This window comes from Camellia sinensis, chromosome 2 (assembly GCF_055761805.1).
Source record: "Camellia sinensis isolate YWXY chromosome 2, ASM5576180v1, whole genome shotgun sequence".
Lineage (NCBI taxonomy): Eukaryota > Viridiplantae > Streptophyta > Magnoliopsida > Ericales > Theaceae > Camellia > Camellia sinensis.
The window spans coordinates 57,998,504-58,020,759 of record NC_138962.1 but is presented as its reverse complement, the minus strand read 5'-3'; the positions used below and the strand labels follow the sequence as shown (position 1 = coordinate 58,020,759).

At 37.1% G+C, this 22,256-nt stretch overlaps 1 pseudogene across 1 annotated transcript in view; it reads left to right on the top strand.

The window, feature by feature from the left end:
* The window catches only part of LOC114257052 (prolycopene isomerase, chloroplastic-like), a 50,364-nt pseudogene that overhangs the window by 15,134 nt on the left and 12,974 nt on the right, over window positions 1-22,256 (top strand). Inside the window, exons 4-9 of the transcript XR_014357143.1 lie at window positions 2,153-2,188; window positions 3,240-3,315; window positions 7,757-7,980; window positions 9,872-9,982; window positions 11,108-11,161; window positions 20,721-20,924. The product of XR_014357143.1 is annotated as a prolycopene isomerase, chloroplastic-like (transcript). The remainder of the gene's footprint in view (window positions 1-2,152; window positions 2,189-3,239; window positions 3,316-7,756; window positions 7,981-9,871; window positions 9,983-11,107; window positions 11,162-20,720; window positions 20,925-22,256) is intronic.

Here is a 22,256-nt window from a genome sequence, read left to right as displayed (position 1 = left end):
TTTTTACTCCCTATGTAGAGACTCGTATCTTTTCTGTGTGAAGGTTATTTTTCTCCATTTAGGATTTATTTTATATTTTGTACTCAGACTTATTTTATTAGATGACTTATTGTTAGATGTATAATATATTAAATCTTGTGTTTTCCCAAAAAAAAAAAAATAATAAATAAATAAATAATTAAGACTTGCACTAAAATTTAAATTTGATATTGTAATTTTGACACAAATAGACATGCAATGTATTCTATTATATAAATGAAGGATGTCACATTTAAAAATAAAATCAAAAAAAAAAAAGAAGAAGGAACGCTCCCTGCATACAATCACTATCACATTTAATATTTGTTAAATGATTTTTTTTTCTTGTTAATCAAATCGACTAACATTGTTAAATAATTCTTTTAATTTATCAAAAATTATCTAAAAATTTAAATATAAAATTATAAATTCATAACATTTGCACCTGCTTCTGAATTACATGAATTAGGTATATTTTACATTTGTTAGAAAATTAGTATACTACAAAAAAAAAAAAAAAAAAAAGAGCCTTGTTACTTGTCCACTTCAAGAACTTTTATGGTAAGAGCTCATCATAGGTCCACCTAGAAGAAAAATCTCAATCCAACCCATAGGAACACACCACAATATTCTATTTCGTACAGAGTGTACCTAAAAAATTAAATAAATTACATACAAAATTCAAATATAATAACTTAATTGAGTTTTGAATAGAGATGGTAATTTGTGACTTGTCATTTCTGACCACTGGCAGTCACCTCCCTCCCTTCCGATCATCACCACCTTTATAGCATTCCTCTCCTCTTGCCCGGCATCCATTACATAGACCATCTCCATTATACTAATCAAAGTTTTAATTTGTTTATGGTGTGAAATGATGTGTATTGAGACAAAATTAAAAGTTTTAATTTGTGTATGGTGTAAAATGAATAAATGGTATATACTAAGATAAGTAAGGATGTTTAAACAGAATTACCTGTGGGGACTCATTTTTCTATTTTCACCCCATCTCTATTTTACTAATCAAATATAGTTTTATATAATATATATAATTAATTTTTTTTTAAATATAATAAGACTAAAACACTTAAATATTATACTTAAAACACTCATTTTCATTTCTTCATTTTTCATTTTTTAAGTCTCATATTTTATAATTTATGAAAAATGCTAATAAAAGCCCTAAGGCTTATTATTATTATTATTATTTATATAGATAAGCCCTAACACTTATTGATAGTGTTGAAAAACTGTGTAACATATATATTAAAAGTGTATTGAAATGTGTAAAAATATTCTGGAATATATGGGAAAATGTATTGGGATTATAATTTTTTTAATCTTGTTATGGGTACTTATTAACAACCCTTAGCATGACCTATAAATTATTATCTATAATATACTATATCGTCTCTCATTTTTATTAATGTCGCAATCCTTAAGATTATAAAATTACCTCGTCCACATTTATCTCCCTCAATCTGATATGAGTGGATCCCTACAATGGCCTGCCCCATTATCATTCTTAATTTTGAGTCTATCATTTTAAAACAAAAAGTTTAAATTCAAAATTATGTAAAAATTGGGATCCAAAAAATTTATGCATCTTATACTAAGTTCAAAATTAAAATATTCTTAATAACCTCACTCAAATGGAGTCCAAATCCAAAAGGTCCAAAATTATTATTTTTAATTCAGCTAGCAACCAAACAAAAAAAAAATTAAAAAGAGTAATGTTTAATTAGTAATTTTGCAGTTTATTATATTATCCATGATATAATAGATAAGCTTCATTATGCAAGTTTAATTAGTAACTTTGCAATTAAAAATATAAGAAGAGTAACATTTAAGTAAAATTTTTTTGCATTTAAATTATTGTTTTCATATAATTTTATATTTTTAAAAATTGTGTACTGAATTTTGGTAAACTATGAAGTAACAAAATCATTTATTTATTTATTTTTATCTTTTTCGGTTCTTGAAATGATTCCTTAATATCTTAATCCATATAAGCAAATTTTAGTAATTATGTTCAAACAATACTAATAAATTTAAAAAATAATTAAAAAAAAAGTCTTTAAGAGAGTTTAAAAGAATTATTCATTATTTTTGTGACTTTACAATTTTTATTCAGACAAATGTTCACCAGAATTATGAGTTTACAATTTCTGTGAGTTTACAATTTTGAGAGTTTAAAAGATTATTCATTATTCAAACAAATGTTCACTAGAATTTACAATTTTTATAAGATTCTTATTATCTATTTTAAATGAGTTTAAATTTTTTATTTTTCATTATTTTTGTGAACATTTGTCTGACAATCAAAAAATAAAAACCCTAGAATTCAATTGTGAATTAAAAAATAAAAAATAAAAAAACCCTAACCCTAATTTGTGGATTCAAATTCAATTGAAAACCCTAGAATTGGGTTAGGGCTAGGATTCAATTTGCATTACAAACTTTGGGTTAGGGCTAGGGTTCAATTTGAAACCCTAAAATTGGGTTAGGGCTACGGCTACGGCTACGGCTACGGTTACGGTTTATTCTGCTAATTCAAAACCATAATTTCAATTCACAAACCCTATTCTACCCACATTGATATCAATTTCAATTCACAACATTTTCACATTCACGAACCCTATTCTACCCACATTGTACCCATATTCACATTTTCACAAACAAAATCAACACATATAAAATTCAAACTGAGAGAGAGAGAGAGAGAGAGAGAGACAGACAGACAGTCATACCAGCGAGAGAGAGAGAGAGAGAGAGAGAGAGAGCAGAGAGTGACCCATAGAGAGAAAGAGAGCAGAGGGAGAACAAAGGGAAACTGGTTCGGAGGAAAAAAAAAACGAAGTGTATAAAAAGTGTGGTTGCAAATGAGGGGGGTGGCCATTTTATATAACTTTTTAAAAACCATGCTTTATTTTAAAAGCAAATTTTCTTTAAAAGCATGTTTTCTAACCACGCTTTCTATTAAAAGAGCGATTCTGAAACACGCTTTCACTAAAGATGAAAGCGCTAATAGGAACAACGTTTTCTTAATTAAAAACATGTTTTGTAACCATGCTTTTATGATTTTATTCATTTTGTGTGCCTGGGCCAGAAACATGCTGAAAGCGTGTTTTGGAAACACGCGTCAGCTTATTTTGGAAATTTTGGCCAAACTAGGCTTAGTTTGGGAAATATGTTAGTAGGTTGGCTTATTTTGGGAAAAGGCTCCTAGCACTCAACTCTCCTCCAATGGTTACCCTTCTCCTCCTACTCCCACTACTCAAAACACATCTTTCCCAGGTCTTCTCTCTCTCATAAAATGAAAATGTATATGAGTAGACTAAGCATATGAGAAATTAAAAGGGGGTCAATTTGGTTTAATCTGGTAAAACATAGTGCTATGTCTTATTCTTCTTGTGGAATAAGAATAGTTGAGGGTTGGTTGCGTAGATAGGTGTTGCAATGTTTTAAGGTTTTTGTATTAAATAAAAAAGAAGACAATGATAGATTTTTGAGGCCTTGAGGTTGAGGCTCATGATAATGCATTATTTATTTATTTAGACAAGAAAAAAAAACATTTTTATCAAGTTTTGGTTCCAATATTTTGAATTGATGTTAAATCAGTCAATTAATTTCGCTCCCAAATTTACTAAACATATCATGAGGGGTTATATGATATTTAATTTTTTTTATTTTATTTATTTATAATAATAGTAGCATTGTCCTCAATACAAAATTAGTGAGAGCTAACAATTACTTTAGAGGAGTGCTATTTGCTTGTGTTTGTATCATGGATGTTTGAAGGAAATGCTAGTTTAATACCCAAATTAATACACATATCCATGATCCAAACACAACCTAAGTAATGAGCATGTCATTGTTGTACTGTCTAAAGTTCTTTCATAGCCATCTACTCTTCTTTGAATTCTGGGGTATTGTTGATCATGTACCTAGCATTGACATCCTTATCCAAAAATCAATTTGGTTTGTGGAAACCACAAAATCCTTGATAGCAAAAATGTTTAAGAGATGAGAGGTTACTGTTAGGTATACCTCCTTATTGGAGTGTGGGACCCAATTGGTTTATTAAAAGAGTTTAATTTGGTTTGATATTAGTTATAATATATTTTTATATATTATATATAATTTGTGGAAACCCAATTCAATTTGGATACAACTAGGGTTTTGATCAAACAAGTCCAAGATTTAACATTATATATATATATATATATATATATATATTGTTTTAGTCTTCCAAGAAAAATTAGTACCGTGCGGCTGCCCTATTTTTGGTATTCTTTTCCGAAGGTGAGCACCCAACTTTTATGATCATTGTGACAAGCATGGTTCTGCGGTTTTGATTCGGTGGTGTGGTTTCGGTTGATGTTTAGTGACACTGATTTGGATTATTATTTTGGATCTTCTACAAATCTGGTTTGAAGGTTTTTTGTTCATCTATTTGGTGAGGTTTTTCCTCTTATTTATTTGTGATTATTTGGAATTCACCTAAAGGTGGTTTTGTGAGACCATTCGTGTCTTGTTTGTAATCGTTTGGAAACTTTTTGGTTGACAAGAAAGTCATTTGAAGCCGTGATGTTGCGTTTCTTGAAGACCAAACAATTGAAAACTTTGGCGAAGGTGATCAACCGGAGCCAAAAACTAGTGATCTCATTGACATGGATCCATCTCCTTCATCTTCAGTTGATGATGAAAATGGGGAAAATATGCAGCCACCTATTGAAGATGTGGAGGATGATGCTAATCCTAATGAAGTTGAGCCAGAAATTTAGGAAGAGCATCCAACTCAAGAACCGCCACCCCAACTTGAGTTGAGAAAATCTACAAGGGACCGACAACCTTCAAGAAAGTATCCTCCCAATGAATTTGTGTTGATTTTTGATCAAGGGGAGCCTGAGAGCTATCAAGAAGCAATTGAGCATATTAAGAAAGATGATTGGAAAAAGGCAATGGAAGAGGAGATGAATTCCTTACTTGAAAATCACACTTATGATTTAGTAAAGTTGCCTAAGGAGAGGAAAATTCTGAAAAATAAATGGGTTTTCAAATTGAAGAATGATGGCAAGAATCTGAGGTACAAAGCATATCTTGTTGTGAAAGGCTTTGGGCAAAAAAAAGGCATTGACTTTGATGAGATTTTCTCTCCGGTTGTGAAGATGTCTTTTATTTGGGTTGTGCTTGGCATGGCTGCAAGTATGAACCTTGAAGTTGAGCAACTTGATGTGAAGACCGCATTTCTTCATGGTGACCTTGAAGAAGAACATTACATGGAGCAACCGGAAGGTTTTGAGAAAAAAGGAAAAGAGAAATTTGTTTGCAAATTAAAGAAAAGTTTGTATGGTCTCAAGCAAGCCCCATGGCAATGATACAAAAAATTTGACTATTTCATGATGAATAATGGTTTTTCTAAAACCACTTTAGACCACTGTGTATTTGTGAAAAATTTCCCGAATGGTCAATTTATTATTCTTTTACTTTATGTTGATGACATGTTAATTGTGGATCAAGATTCTACCATGATTAACAGTTTGAAATTGGAGTTGAGCAAGTCGTTTGCTATGAAAGATTTGGGACCGGCAAAGCAAATACTTGGTATGAAAATTGTTCGTGATCGCAAAAATAGGCTGATTTGGTTGTCTCAAGAAAGTTACATTGAGAAAGTTCTTGAGAGGTTCAACATGAATAAAGGAAAGCCGGTTGGTTGTCCACTTGCTGGTCACTTCAAACTTAGTTCGAATCAATGTCCTACAAGTGAAAAAGACAAGGAAGAGATGCTGAAAATTCCTTATGCTTCAACGGTTGGTTCTTTGATGTACGCCATGGTTTGTACAAGACCGGATATTGCTTACTCCATTAGTGTAGTGAGTCAGTTTCTCTTTAATCCAGGTAAAGAACATTGGGCAGTGGTAAAATGGATTCTAAGATATCTTCAAGGGACTTCGAAGGTGTGTTTGTGTTTTGGGGATGGTAAGTCGATGCTTGATGGGTTCACAGATTCTGACATGGTTGGTGATATTGATTCTAGGAAATCTACTTCGAGGTATTTGATGACATTTGTAGGGGGAGCTGTGGCATGGCAATCTAAATTACAAAAATGTGTTGCTCTCTCAACTACCGAAGCTAAATTTATTGCCATTACGGAAGCTTGCAAAGAAGAGTTATGGTGGAAGAAATTTTTGCAAGAGTTGGGTTTGAAGCAAGAAAGGTATGTGTTTTATTGTGATAGTCAAAGTGCTATTCACTTGAGCAAAAATTCTATTTTTCATTCGAGATCAAAACACATTGATGTGAGATACCATTGGATTCATGATGTGTTAGATTCGAAACTGTTATAACCCGAAAAGGTTCACACAGATGATAATATTTCAGATATGTTGACTAAGGCTTTGTCGATTGACAAACATTTGAAGTGTCAAACTTTGGCGGGTATGGTTGATATCTCCATCTAAGTCGGTAGGGGGAGAATTGTTGGGTATACTTCCTTATTGGAGTGTGGGACCTAATTGGTTTATTAAAAGAGTTTAATTTGGTTTGATATTAGTTATAATATATTTTTATATATTATATCTAATTTGTGGAAACCCAATTCAATTTGGATACAACTAGGGTTTTGATAAAACAAGTCCAAGATTTAACATTATATATATATATATATATTGTTTTAGTCTTCCAAGAAAAATTAGTACCGTGCGGCTGCCCTATTTTTTGGTATTCTTTCCCGAAGGTGAGCACCCAACTTTTATGATCATTGTGACAAGCATGGTTCTGCGGTTTTGATTCGGTGGTGTGGTTTCGGTTGATGTTTAGTGACACTGATTTGGATTATTATTTTGGATCTTCTACAATTCTGGTTTAAAGGTTTTTTGTTCATCTATTTGGTGAGGTCTTTCCCCTTGTTTATTTGTGATTATTTGGAATTCACCTAAGGGTGGTTTTGTGAGACCATTCGTGCCTCGTTTGTAATCGTTTGGAAACTTTTTGGTTGATAGTGGAATCAGATTTCGATCCTGCGGACATACCTCACATTAAGGGAACCACGTAAAAATTCTTGTGTCGCTTTTGATTTAATTTTTCCGCATTAGTTTTTATTCCCATTGATTGATTTACTTGTGGGGAATCACATATTTAATTTTTTTCGCATTAGTTTTTATTCCCATTGGTTGATTTACTTGTGGGGAATCACATATTTTCCCTAACAGTAACAGTAAACATCTGTAAAGGAACCTCATTGTGTGATTGCTAGGTCTGTATGTATTCCTTGATGTACTTTCTACAAGGGCCATTGCCTATTTAGGAAGCTTACGGTCTTCTAGTGCTTCTTATGGCCCCTCTTAGGACTCTCTGGTCGGTGTGGAAAGTTATGATGCAACTAGATTAGATACGTGGGAAATGTTTTTTTGATTGGCACCGGGGTGTTCGGATCAAAGTCTGACTAATCCCCAGGGGTGCACAGGTCCTCTGCAAGGAGTTTCCCGCAAATGCACCTTGGTTAATTCAAGGGTTTTCTCCCAGTGGGAAATGTTAAAAATAAACTATTGCCCAATTTAATTCATTCGTGATTTGAAAATTTCATAGAGAAGTAAAATAATTCCAAACCAAATTTTGCACATTTTAGTCTAAGATTTGGGCTTTATTATAGTGGAAAGATTCTTCAGAGTTTAAATTGCTTCCTTAGCATTATTTAGGTCTTCTAATTTAAAGGAACGTGTCAAATTATCTGCAGGCAAGCCAGAGGCAGATGTTGTTGTAATTGGAAGTGGAATTGCTGGACTATGTTGTGCAGGACTTCTATCTAGATACCAGCAAGATGTTTTAGTGTTAGAAAGCCATAGTTTGCCTGGGGGTGCTGCTCACTCATTTGAGAAAAAGGGCTACAAATTCGACTCCGGTCCATCTTTGTTCTCCTTATTCCAATCAAGTGGCCCTCAGGCTAATCCTCTAGCACAAGTAATTTGTTCTTTTCATATCACCTTACTTCTTACATAAATGTAGTCTTATCTGAATAAAGGTGGTATTTAGGCTTGGTTGTACTCTATAGACAAGAAAAGATCATATTTAGTTTGGCTTCTCTCAAGTTATCATCTCAACTTGAGAAAGCATTTGGGCTTAGTAGGCCCATTTTGGAACCGATTTATATGATCAGAACCGCTCACTTTTTATGACTTGTTGAGTAGAATATTCATGCAAAAAATAAGATGATTGGACATCAGTGGCCATATGTTTGAATCATATTTGATTTAAAAAATTGGATTACAAATATAATTTCAAGAATAGCCATTTATTTTTGGTAATACAAATTTAATTTAAACATACAGATATCGATATTTGATCATCTTGATTTTTTGCATGAATATTCTACTCAACGAGTCCTAAAAAATGAACGGTTCGAATCACCAAAATTGGTCCCAAAATGGGCCTACCAAGCGCAATGCTTTCTCAAATTGAGATGGCCAACTTGAGATAAGCCAAACCCTTTAAAGTATTTGAACTATTGAGTGGCTAGAAGCTAGCCTATAGCTTGCAACTATATCGACTTCCATTAGTGATATGCAACTATACCCACATGAAAATACACCTACACATCTATAAAAGAAAAATACAACTGAAAAATGACTGAAATGCATCCTGAGGCTCTTTTTATTTGTTTATTACCTCTTGAATTCTACATTGGACAACTCAATTCATCATAATTTATGTGATGGACAATTAATAATATAATGTAGCACATGATGACAAACATATATATTTAAATATTTTCTGAAGTTCTTCCTTCAATAATGTAGTTCATGATAATATTTTATATATATTTGAAATCCTCCCTTTAATTATGCCAAAGATATTTATTTATATAAAAAAAAATGCAAACAACCGACTCTTCAAAAAACTTAAGCTAATAATAGAAAGGGTGCAACTCAAACATAAGCTGATATAGGGGATGCAACTCAAGTACTAGTATCATTAATAATAATAAATAAATAAAAAAGAAGAGAATTTGAAGTGGGAAGGAGTGGTGGTGAGTGCCTTTTTGCTGAGGTTAGTTATGACTGCTAGTAGGGCTAAACCTAGTGAAAGCAAAAAGAATGCAGCAGCAACATTTATCTCCTTGGCGTGTGTTCAATCGCTTGAAAGGATGTTCTTCGCTGTTGGGCTATTTAGTATGGAAATGAATGAAAAGAATATAAACAAACTGTGTGCTTGCAAGGAAATGAAAAAATTAGTCATGTGGGAATTTAGATTACTAAGCAAATAAACATATTCTGCACTTTTCTCTGGGATCTACAATTATATAAAATTTTAACCTTGCACTTCCTTATCCATTCATCCTATTCTATCTAGCTATTCATCATCACTGTTGATGATGAAATGCCAAGCTGATTTTTGGCAACAATTTTAAAATTCAATGGACTGCATTAGTAATTGATCACGGTGGGTGGTTGACTATTCAGTGAAGGGCAGGAATGATTCTATTTCTCAATAGATGTTGTACTTTCTTTGTGGAATACATTTAATGTCATTGCATTGACGTCATTAAATCCAATTCCTTGTGTTGCTTCATTCTCATTAATTAACCTTGTTATGTAATCTGTGATAGCATATTTTCTGTCTATTCCATCTATGTAAGAACTTTTTGATGGACACAAGAATATTTGGTGGTGTATGGTACTTGTCTTTAACAATCACGTGTATGCTATTTCCGAAGGTTACAGTAGAAACTGACAAAGTGACGATTAATGGATGTGTCTCTTTTTAGCATAGATTCTACTTGGAAGCTGCAAGAAGTTAGATTCGTGGACTCCATGTGAAAAAAATATAACTATTGCATCTGTTCTATTTTTAGGTTTTGGATGCATTAGGTGAGTCAATTCCTTGTGCCAATTATGACTCTTGGATGGTTTACTTACCAGAAGGTGACTTCTTATCATGCATTTGACCAACTGAATTTTTTAAGGTGGACACTCAATATTCACTTCTGGTATCATTTTAGATTGATTCTATTTCTTAATTTCATGGGTCATCGTCCTAGGTTTTTGCTACACTTCTGATTGATGATTGAAACAAGTAAAATTTATATTGTTTTCCAAAATACATATGAAACACTTTTTTATTTTCTAGCCATTAAAATCGTGCGTATTTGACTTGCTTCCTCAAATAATTAAAGAAAAACTAACCAAAGGAATATATATATTTTTTGTTAAAGTTGCTACCGAGCGTTTATGGTTTGATAAGAACTGAAAATTTTTTCAATCTCACCATTATGAAAATTAGTAAATTAGGTGAGCAAAGTATAGATAAAAGAACAGAGGCAGATTGAAAATTTCACATGGGGACCTATTTGAACTCTTGCAATTATTTTTTGGTTTAATTTAAGTCTTGTTTTTAGGTTTCTATGGGTTAGTTGGCTGTTGGTTTGAAATCAGTTCTAGCTTTATTAGTTATCACGAGTTTGAGTTGGTAGTCTTAAATTTTTTGGATATGGGCCTTTGTTTACATTTTTGGGAATTATATTTGGCCAACGTTAGGTTTTGAATATTAATATATTACAAGAAGTCAAAATTTAGTTGAGATAGTAGAAGTATAGCAGCCCATAAAAATCCTTTTAATCTTTCTATTTGAAAGAGTTGAGTTGTGAGGATTTGAGATTGTGTTTTTTGATTGTAGTTAAACTTTGCGAACTTCAAGCTCCTCTCTTCTTCTTCTTCTTCTTCTTTTTTTTCTTCACAATGCAGCCAAGTTACCCTGCGTGAATCACCATTCATACCTAATTTCCATGCACACCATACGGTGGGTAAAGAAAGAGTATACAATTTTGGTTTTTCTATAACTTTTACGAAACCTAAAACACTAGGATAAAAAAAACTTTATGATAAGAGATTTCAGTAATCAATATTCCTATGGATCTTATAAACTAAAAAAAATACTTGAAGATTAGCAGACACAATCAATTGCATATATGTAGCTGCCTCACCTTCATGACTGAGATGAACTTTTTGAAACAAGAAATCACTTATAGCCCTGTTATTGTGTTCTCTTAATTCTGGAAAATTGCTTAATATGACTTCTAATCATTCTTCAGGACCTTGAGAAGTATGCAAGTCTTGATGCTGCGTAACAATGGAGAAAACTTCTTGTAAGTATTGTGTATTTATGAATATATATTCTATTCCTCATCAGCCTTTTTTTCTTTTTCTTTTTTTCTTTTTCTTAAATATAGAAAGACTATGCTTTTAATTTATTTTTTTTTTAAATAAAGTAGAAAAGGAAAATCTGTGCCATCATTTTCTTTTCAAAATTGAGAATGAGCCAAAAATTTTACTTCCCTTGTATTTGAGGTTGTCCAATACATCAAGCTAAAAGATCAAGGCTGTAATGCCCTCAAAATAAACTCATTATATATATATCATTGACATGCATTATTTAATGAAAACATTTTATTAATTCATTCATCAGAGTATTACTAAGTAAAAGCATTACATGTAACATCGAATAAAATGCCCTACAGGCTTACATCTTTCCAAGCCAACATTTGGATACAAAAATATGAGTTCTAACTCAATACTAGAAAAGCCCTAGGCTTAAATGTTTACATGTACTAATAAATAAAGACAATTAACTAAAGATAGTCTTCTTCAAAATCCAGAAGCCAAACCCTCCCAAGCTAAGTCCTTGGAGGTAGCTTATCACCTGAACCTGAAAATGATGTTCCCATAAAGGGTGAGCCACAGCCCAGCAGAAATATACTAAACCAAATATAAGCATTGAATAAAGCAATAGCATTCAATAATTGGTTAACCAAGATAATCAGTTATATCTCTATACAGTTTCATGATATTAATGTCTAAGATACGTTTTACTTTTCAACATTATCAATACGGCTCAGAACCTGGCCAAACTTACAACAGTGAACCATATATATCAAATTCACATTCTTCCAATGTCAACAAACAAATGAGACTCAGGTTCAAATCAAAACACTTCATACTTCCATTTTGATACACATTTTAGTGCTGTATCAATAAAAACACTTCAATATAGATAAGCACACATAAAAGTGATGCTAATGGAGTCCATCCCCTATCTCCTCCCAAACAAAATCCGGTTTAGAGGTCCATCCCCTATCTTCCCCTAAACCGTGGAGTACATCCCCTATCTCCTCCCACACAAAACAATGTATGCAAACACATAACATATACAACACACAATCAATACACATAATGTCTGTATTAATTCAGCAGTCAAGATTGATGACTTAATCAATGATTAGTTTCAGTTATCCCTAATCCACATGCAGAGTCTACAACAAGCACGACTATCCTCTACCGATAGCCCAAAACAGTTATTTCTAGACTTGGAAATAAATATACCAACAATTCAATAGACGAGTGATTTAAATTAACCAACTACGCCATTTAATCAATGAATTCCCCATTTCCATGAATTAATTATACAAATTAATTTATTAATTCAACTAGGGTTTTTTCCAAAATTATCAAAGTAACCCCAACATATCAATATACCAAAACCTAGAACAAAACCTATAAAATGGAGTAGGAAATCCCTACCTCGAAGAAAAACAACCCAAATGGAGAAGACAGAGATGAATACCCAAATACCAAAGTGCTCCAAATTGCCAAATGTTCAGATTAAATGGAAGCCCTCGACTCACTCTATCTTTTTAATGAAGGATCTAGGGTAGAAACACACCCTAAGTGGATCAAATCTAAGAGAGAAGGTGAGTAGGGAGAGAGAGAGAAGTCGGACCTAGGGTTTGGAATCAAAAAGAAGATGAAAAAGACTGATCAAAACCCGCTGCTGCGTATATAAACTGGACACGCTCGCTCGAGTGAAGACATGGTTGCTCGAGCGACCAGACACAAGAAAACCTCGCTCGAGCAAAGAAAATCTCGCTCGAGCCAAGAATGCAATGCTACAGGTCCATACTGGATGCAACCTCTCGCTCGAGCGACCAAACCCCAGCTCGAGCGAAGAACCAAAAACAACATCTCGCTCGAGCGACCAACCACTCGCTCGAGCGAAGAACCAAAATTCTGGACAGTAACACTAGGTTTCTAAACCCAACCAACCTGAAACAAACCTGCCCAACACATCCTATTACTCCAAATAAGAAAATAAGGGACAACAACAACAATTATACAATGACAGAATCTACGGAACCTAAGTCCGGATACAATAATCAAATGGGAAAAGACCGGGGTCGCTATAACCTCCCCCCCTTAAAAGAATTTCGTCCCCGAAATTAAGCATAAGTTTATAAAAAACAAGTTTTTTTCTCAATTCCCAAAGATATTATATAACAATAATAAACAGCTTGACCCAATACTGGTCACTTCATCTCTTTATCAAGAAGCATCTCACAATATATAAAACAACATATATTTCAGCCTGTATCACTATTATGCATTACTCCCTTCAATGTTAGCAATTCCCATATCAGAGTCAAGTGCATGGTATATACAACAATTTAACAATGCAATCAACATATGCAATGTTAATGAAGCAAGTTTCAAAATACACCCATTTACCAAAACATACTCAATGTTTCACAACTTAAGACAGATGTAAAGCTCTTAAGTTCATTAATATAACAGAATCTAATTATAAGATTACAAATCAACAAACATGTCCGGATATTTTTCGCGAACTTCCAACTCACGTTCCCAAGTGGCTTCCTCCACTCCGTGATGTTTCCACAAAACTTTTACCAAAGGAATGGTCTTGCCTCGCAAAACTTGATCCCGCCTATCCAAGACCCGAACCGGTCTCTCCTCATACGAGACATCCTTGTCAACCACTAAATCAGTCCAATCCAACACATGTGATGGATCCGGCTCATACTTCCGAAGCATACTCACATGAAACACGTCATGTACTCCGGACAACTGCGGCGGCAAAGCTAAACGATAAGCAGCCTCGCCAATCCTTTCAAGGATCTCAAACGGACCAATGAACCGAGGGGACAACTTCCCGCTCTTCCCAAACCTCATCAAACCCCGTCTAGGTGATATCTTCAGAAAGACATGATCACCCACCTCAAACACCAAAGGTCTCCTCCTACGGTCGGCATAAGATTTCTGACGACTCTGTGCTGTAACAAGCCTCTTACGGATAAGCTCAACTTTCTCCGTCGTTTTCCTCACCAACTCCGGACCCAACAGAGGTGCATCACCCACCTCGGCCCAACAAACAGGAGATCTACACGGTCGGCCATACAAGGCCTCAAATGGTGCCATACCGATACTGGACTGGAAACTGTTGTTGTAAGCAAACTCGACCAATGGCAAGTGCCTCTCCCACGACCCACTAAAGTCTAGAACACAACCCCGAAGCATATCCTCAAGGATCTGAATAGTACGCTCGGACTGCCCGTCAGTCTGAGGATGATAAGCCGTGCTAAAAGTCAACTTAGCGCCTAAGGCACTCTGCAAACTCTGCCACAACCTGGCAGTAAAACGAGGATCTCTATCTGAAACGATCGTCACTGGAACCCCGTGTAACCTCACTATGTCCGGAATATATAAATCGGCCAGATGATCGACTGAATCTCTAACACGCATAGGAATAAAGTGCGCCGACTTAGTCAACCGGTCTACAACCACCCAAATCGCATCACTACCCGCTGAGTCTTCGGAAGACCCACAACGAAGTCCATAGTGACGTGTTCCCACTTCCATTCAGCAATAGGCAAGGGTTGCAACAAACCCGCTGGCCTCTGATGTTCGGCCTTCACTTGCTGACAAGTAAGGCACTTAGATACAAAAGCTGCCACATCTCTCTTCATACCCCGCCACCAAAACTGGTGACCCAAATCCCGATACATCTTAGTGCCTCCCGGATGCACCGCAAGGCGTGAATGATGAAACTCTCGGAGTACCTCCTCTCGGCAAGACTCCGGCACAAACAGACGGTCTCGGTATCTCACACTCAGGTCGGAATACACCGTCAAACCCTTCTCAACCTTCCCATCGGAAATCTTCTCACAGAGAGATTCTACCTCAAGGTCACCTCTCTGAGCCTCTAACACTCGAATCACAAGTGTAGGCTGTGCAACAACAGAAAACAAGGCCGCAGCCTCAACGGATTCGCCCAGAAGTAAATCAAACTCCCCAAGTGCACCCAACATCTCCCATTCTCGGATGGCTATACTAGCTATGTCACCAACAGGTTTCCTGCTAAGGGCATCGGCCACCACATTGGCCTTTCCCGGATGATAATGCAACTCAAAGTCATAATCCTCTATGAACTCCATCCACCTCCTCTGCCTCAAGTTCAAGTCTTTCTGTGTAAACAAATATTTCAGACTCTTATGATCCGAGAATACCTCAAATTTCTCACCATAAAGATAATGCCTCCAAATCTTCAAGGCAAAAATCACAGCTGCTAACTCTAGATCATGCGTAGGGTAATTTTGCTCGTGAATTTTCAACTGACGTGAGCCATAGGCAACTACTTTCCCTTCTTGCATTAACACACAACCCAGACCCTCTCGTGAGGCGTCACAATAGACTGCATATCCCAACACTCTCTCTGGAATAATCAATACTGGAGCGGTGGTCAGTCTAACTTTTAACTCCTGGAACGACTTTTCACAAGTCTCACTCCATACAAATTTGACTCCCTTCCGAGTCAATCTAGTCAAAGGCGAAGCTAATCTGGAGAAATCTTTCACAAACCGGCGATAATACCCAGCTAACCCCAGAAAACTGCGGATCTCAAACACACTCTTAGGCTGTGCCCAATCTTGCACTGCCTCAGTCTTGGATGTATCAACAGACACTCCTTCCCGAGAAACGACATGGCCTAAGAACTTGACCTTTTCTAGCCAAAACTCACACTTCCCAAACTTGGCATAAAGCCTATGGGCTCTAAGTAACTCAAGCACCACTCTCAAGTGTGCCTCGTGCTCCTCCTCAGAAGGCGAATAGATAAGGATGTCGTCCACAAAAACGACTACAAACCGATCCAAGAATTCTCGGAAGATCCAGTTCATCAAGTCCATAAAGACTGCCGGTGCATTGGTGAGCCCGAATGGCATCACCAGAAACTCATAATGGCCATACCGCGTACGGAATGCCGTCTTCGAAATATCCTCATCCCTGACCCTGAACTGGTGGTAACCCGATCTCAAGTCTATCTTAGAAAAACAACGGGAACCCTTCAACTGGTCAAACAGGTCATCTATACGGGGCATAGGGTACTTATTCTTGACCGTAGCCCGATTCAACTTCCGGTAATCTATACAAAGTCTCAAAGCACCACCTTTCTTTTTAACAAAGAGGGCCGGTGCTCCCCACGGCGAAACACTAGGACGTATAAAGCCCTTATCTAGCAACTCCTGGAGCTGAATCTTCAACTCAACTAACTCGGCTGGGGCAAAACGATAAGGTGCCATGGAAATTGGCGCCGTGCCGGGCACTAGGTCAATAGAGAACTCAATCTCCCGATGCGGTGGCAAACCAACAAGATCCTCGGGAAAGACGTCCGAGTACTCACAAACCACCCTTGGTAACACAATCTGAGTCTCATCATCCTCACTAATCGAAAGGTTAGCAAGTAGACCACTAAGTTCACTCCGTCCTCGCGGAACATACCCCGGTGGCAACACATCACCAACCCGGTCCCCCAGAAAATGAAAATACTCTCCGCTCACGGTACAACAAGTGACCCTCTGGCGGTAGCAATCAATAACTGCCCGGTATGACGATAACCAGTCCATACCCAAAATAACATCGAAACCCCTCATAGGCATAACTACAAAGGAAAATGGGATTCTATGATAATCAACCTCTATATCACAACCCCTAACACCTTGTTTCAAGATCAATTCACCCCCAAGAGGTGACACTACACAAATAGGAGACGTTAATTGTGCTAACTCCAACTCCAAAACAGATGCAAATGCAGCTGACACAAAGGAATAAGATGCACCCGTATCAATCAAAACATTAGCAACCGAGTTGCAAAACAAAAAGGTACCTCTCACAACTGATGGTGCCGGCACAAGATCCTGCGCGGTTACAGCATGCACGCGCCCAGACGACCTCTGATCAACCTGCTCAACCCTAGGTGCATAAGATTGCTGCACTGACTGGGACGATGAAGCCCCCTGATTGGCCCTCGATGCCTGACCTGACTGAGCTGGCTGCTGACCCTGAATCGGTCTCAAACCAGATGCACCAGGTGTGCCACCCAACTGCGGGCAATACCTCTTCATATGCCTTGGCTGACCACACTGATAACACGAGAGTGGCTGGCCTCTACCCTGACTCTGGCTCTGAGATCGAGCCGAAGAAGATGCTGCTCTCTGAACTCCTCCCCTCTGAGGACAAACTGGAGACTTGTGGCCCGGCTGGCCACACTTGAAGCAGGTAATGTCTCCCTGACTGCCTTTCCCCGAACTAGCACTCGGCACAGGAAAAGTCGATCTAGAAAAGCTACCCTGAGACTGTTGAGGATTAAAACCCTTCTGTCTCCTACCATCACTCTGACTATCCTGACTCCTCTTGGAGCCCTTCTGTCCTTCCTCCTCCTCCTGCATCATGATCTCCATATGGGCTGCAGCATCAACCATACGCCCATAATCCCGAATCATGTTTCCCCCAACTCTCAGCTTGAGGCCACGCCTCAACTTCTTCTCAAACTCGATACAACGGCGTTCCTCAGACGCCACCAACTCAGGTGCAAACCTGGACAAGCTAGTAAATGCAGCCTCAAACTCGGCCACTGAAGAACTCGACTGTTTAAGCTGGCAGAACTGGTCTCTCAGCTTCTCCCTAACTGCTGGAGATAAAAACTTCTCCTGGAAAGCATTCACAAAAGCCTCCCATGTACCTCCTATACGACCCTTAGTAAACTTCCACCACTGACACGCATCCCCCTTCAACTGGAAAGATGCCAAGGTCACTTTCAACCCTTCGTCTTCGATGCCAAGCATCTCAAACGTCTTCGTTGTCTGTTCGAGCCATTCATCTGCCTTAAGCGGCTCTTTAGGATCACCCACAAATTCATCCGGATTAGACCGGAAGAACTCCCTCTTCAGAAAGGCAGGTCCAGCATCCGCAACAACAACCTGAGCTTGATTCTCAGCTCTGAGGATGCCTACTGACTCCCTGAATGCCCCTGCTATCTCTCGGGCTAAAGCGCCCATAGCTTGCTGGCCTACTGGCTCGGCCACATTGGCCTGGCCAATTCCCTCCTGAACTGCCGGAATCTCCTCTGGCACAGGCACCTCCTGCCTACCCGACCTACCACGCCTACCGCGTCCTCGTCCTCGTCCTCGTCCTGACATCCTAATAAAGGAAACACAGACATTAGCACATTAATAAATGTGCCGAAGCTAAACACTCGCGTCCTAATGCATTGGACAACAATAATTCATTCCACGTAAGCACATAATCACATAAGCACCTACGAATTTCATTCCCGGAATAATGATAGTCCCAATGCGTTACTATAGTTCCGGTTGGAAGCAGCAGTGATCAAGTGCCTTTCCAACAAGACTATAAGAAACTCAAGGTCCAATCAACATCCTAAAAACTACATTCCATACCCACATAATCACATAAACATGTTATCACATAAGCATATAACATTACACTAAGTCTCTATCAAACGAGACGAACCCAAAGTGATACTAATTACTTCCCACGTACCCAAAGTATTCAAACCCGGTACGCTCTGATACCAAGTTGTAACGACCTCAAAATAAACCCATTATATATATATCATTGACATGCATTATTTAATGAAAACATTTTATTAATTCATTCATCAGAGTATTACTAAGTAAAAGCATTACATGTAACATCGAATAAAATGCCCTACAGGCTTACATCTTTCCAAGCCAACACTTGGATACAAAAATATGAGTTCTAACTCAATACTAGAAAAGCCCTAGGCTTGAATGTTTACATGTACTAATAAATAAAGACAATTAACTAAAGATAGTCTTCTTCAAAATCCAGAAGCCAAACCCTCCCAAGCTAAGTCCTTGGAGGTAGCTTATCACCTGAACCTGAAAATGATGTTCCCATAAAGGGTGAGCCACAGCCCAGCAGAAATATACTAAACCAAATATAAGCATTGAATAAAGCAATAGCATTCAATAATTGGTTAACCAAGATAATCAGTTATATCTCTATACAGTTTCATGATATTAATGTCTAAGATACGTTTTACTTTTCAACATTATCAATACGGCTCAGAACCTGGCCAAACTTACAACAGTGAACCATATATATCAAATTCACATTCTTCCAATGTCAACAAACAAATGAGACTCAGGCTCAAATCAAAACACTTCATACTTCCATTTTGATACACATTTTAGTGCTGTATCAATAAAAACACTTCAATATAGATAAGCACACATAAAAGTGATGCTAATGGAGTCCATCCCCTATCTCCTCCCAAACAAAATCCGGTTTAGAGGTCCATCCCCTATCTTCCCCTAAACCGTGGAGTACATCCCCTATCTCCTCCCACACAAAACAATGTATGCAAACACATAACATATACAACACACAATCAATACACATAATGTCTGTATTAATTCAGCAGTCAAGATTGATGACTTAATCAATGATTAGTTTCAGTTATCCCTAATCCACATGCAGAGTCTACAACAAGCACGACTATCCTCCACCGATAGCCCAAAACAGTTATTTCTAGACTTGGAAATAAATATACCAACAATTCAATAGACGAGTGATTTAAATTAACCAACTACGCCATTTAATCAATGAATTCCCCATTTCCATGAATTAATTATACAAATTAATTTATTAATTCAACTAGGATTTTTTCCAAAATTATCAAAGTAACCCCAACATATCAATATTCCAAAACCTAGAACAAAACCTATAAAATGGAGTAGGAAATCCCTACCTCGAAGAAAAACAACCCAAATGGAGAAGACAGAGATGAATACCCAAATACCAAAGTGCTCCAAATTGCCAAATGTTCAGATTAAATGGAAGCCCTCGACTCACTCTATCTTTTTAATGAAGGATCTAGGGTAGAAACACACCCTAAGTGGATCAAATCTAAGAGAGAAGGTGAGTAGGGAGAGAGAGAAGTCGGACCTAGGGTTTGGAATCAAAAAGAAGATGAAAAAGATTGATCAAAACCCGCTGCTGCGTATATAAACTGGACACGCTCGCTCGAGCGAAGACATGGTCGCTCGAGCGACCAGACACAAGAAAACCTCGCTCGAGCAAAGAAAATCTCGCTCGAGCCAAGAATGCAATGCTACAGGTCCATACTGGACGCAACCTCTCGCTCGAGCGACCAAACCCCAGCTCGAGCGAAGAACCAAAAACAACATCTCGCTCGAGCGACCAACCACTCGCTCGAGCGAAGAACCAAAATTCTGGACAGTAACACTAGGTTTCTAAACCCAACCAACCTGAAACAAACCTGCCCAACACATCCTATAACTCCAAATAAGAAAATAAGGGACAACAACAACAAGTATACAATGACAGAATCTACGGAACCTAAGTCCGGATACAATAATCAAATGGGAAAAGACCGGGGTCGCTATAAAGGCTGAATCACAAAAAATTGATTAACAGATTGGCAAATATCCTGGATACGTGATTTTGCAAAAGTTGCCTTCTTGATTCCCTATTATTGCTCTTATCAAGAATATAAAATGCAATTCTGTACAGGATGCTATACTGCCAATGTTTGCAGCTGCAATGGGTCTGCCACCTTTATCTATTCAAGGTGATTGGGTTGTTCTATCCACTGCTGCAAATAGATATGCCCCCTCTCTCTTGAAATCCTTTGCCCAAATGGGACCTCAGGGAGCCCTTAGTGCTATGAAGCTTCTCAGACCCTTCTCAGAAATAGTTGACTCATTGGAGCTGAATGTAATGCCCTCAAAATAATACATAAAACCCATAATTTTAGACATGCCATGATATAAGAGAAATCAACACCTTTCTATTCATCAGAGTAGTTCTTACAACAGTATTACATGTTAACAACAAAAGCAAATGCCCTACGGGCTTACAGCTTTCCAAGTCAACAGTTGGTTACAAAGAGAAGAGTACTAACTCTATACAAAATAAGCCCTTGGCTTGATATACATGTAATACAAACAAAATAATCAAAAAGAGTCTTCAACTCCCATAACCATCCAAACTATGTCCTTGGAGGTGGCATGCTACCTGTACCTGAAAATGATGTCCCATAAAGGGTGAGCCAACGCCCAGTAGAGATATGCTAAACACAATATGAGCAGTAACTAAGACATTAGCAATTGATAAATGTTTGACTCTCATAAATCAATTCAAACACCATTTCCATTACATGACCACTGTGTCCATATTTCATTTCATTATCCATTTCTTATCAGATTCACAATTCACAACAACGGCTCAGAACCTGGCCTCCAATTTAAATGAGACGGTGACTCATATTAAACCTTTCCCATTTTACAATAGATAAACATGCTAGCTATACCAACACTTCGATAGATAAGCATATGAGCTACATTAACAATTCAACAGATAAGCATATGAGCTATATCAACACTTCCATAAATAAGCGTACGAGCTATATCAACACACAAACTAATAAGCATATGAGCTGTATCAACGGAGCCCATCCCCTATCTTCTCCCACACAGTATCCGGTTTAAAGGTCCATCCCCTATCTTCCCCTAAACCGTGGAGTACATCCCCTATCTCCTCCGACACAACACAACGTATATACACATAGGTCATATACATATTCAATCAATACATAAAGTTAATGTATTCCTTCAACCGTCATACTCTATGACACATCCAATTGATTAGTTTTAGTTTGCCTAATCATCATGCATTGTCTACAACAATCAAGACTACCCTCCACCGATAGCCCAAAGCAATTATTTCTAAACAAATGATTTATCAATATTTCAAAAGTGAGCGATTAATAAATCCAACTTCACTAGTCCATCACATAATGAGTCAATTTCATTATAGTCTACTCAATTCCATAATTTCTCAACAAGTGTCATTCATTACCCTAATGACCCAACATACCCAAACATGGCATTTTCCCCCTTTTTCCACAATATTGACCCCAAGGGTCCAAGTATGACCAACAACCTCAATATACACATTTTGCAACCCAAAGACATATTTATGGTTCAAAATAAACAAAACCCTCTTTTCAAAATTACACATTTGAAACCCTAGATTCCAAAACCCAAA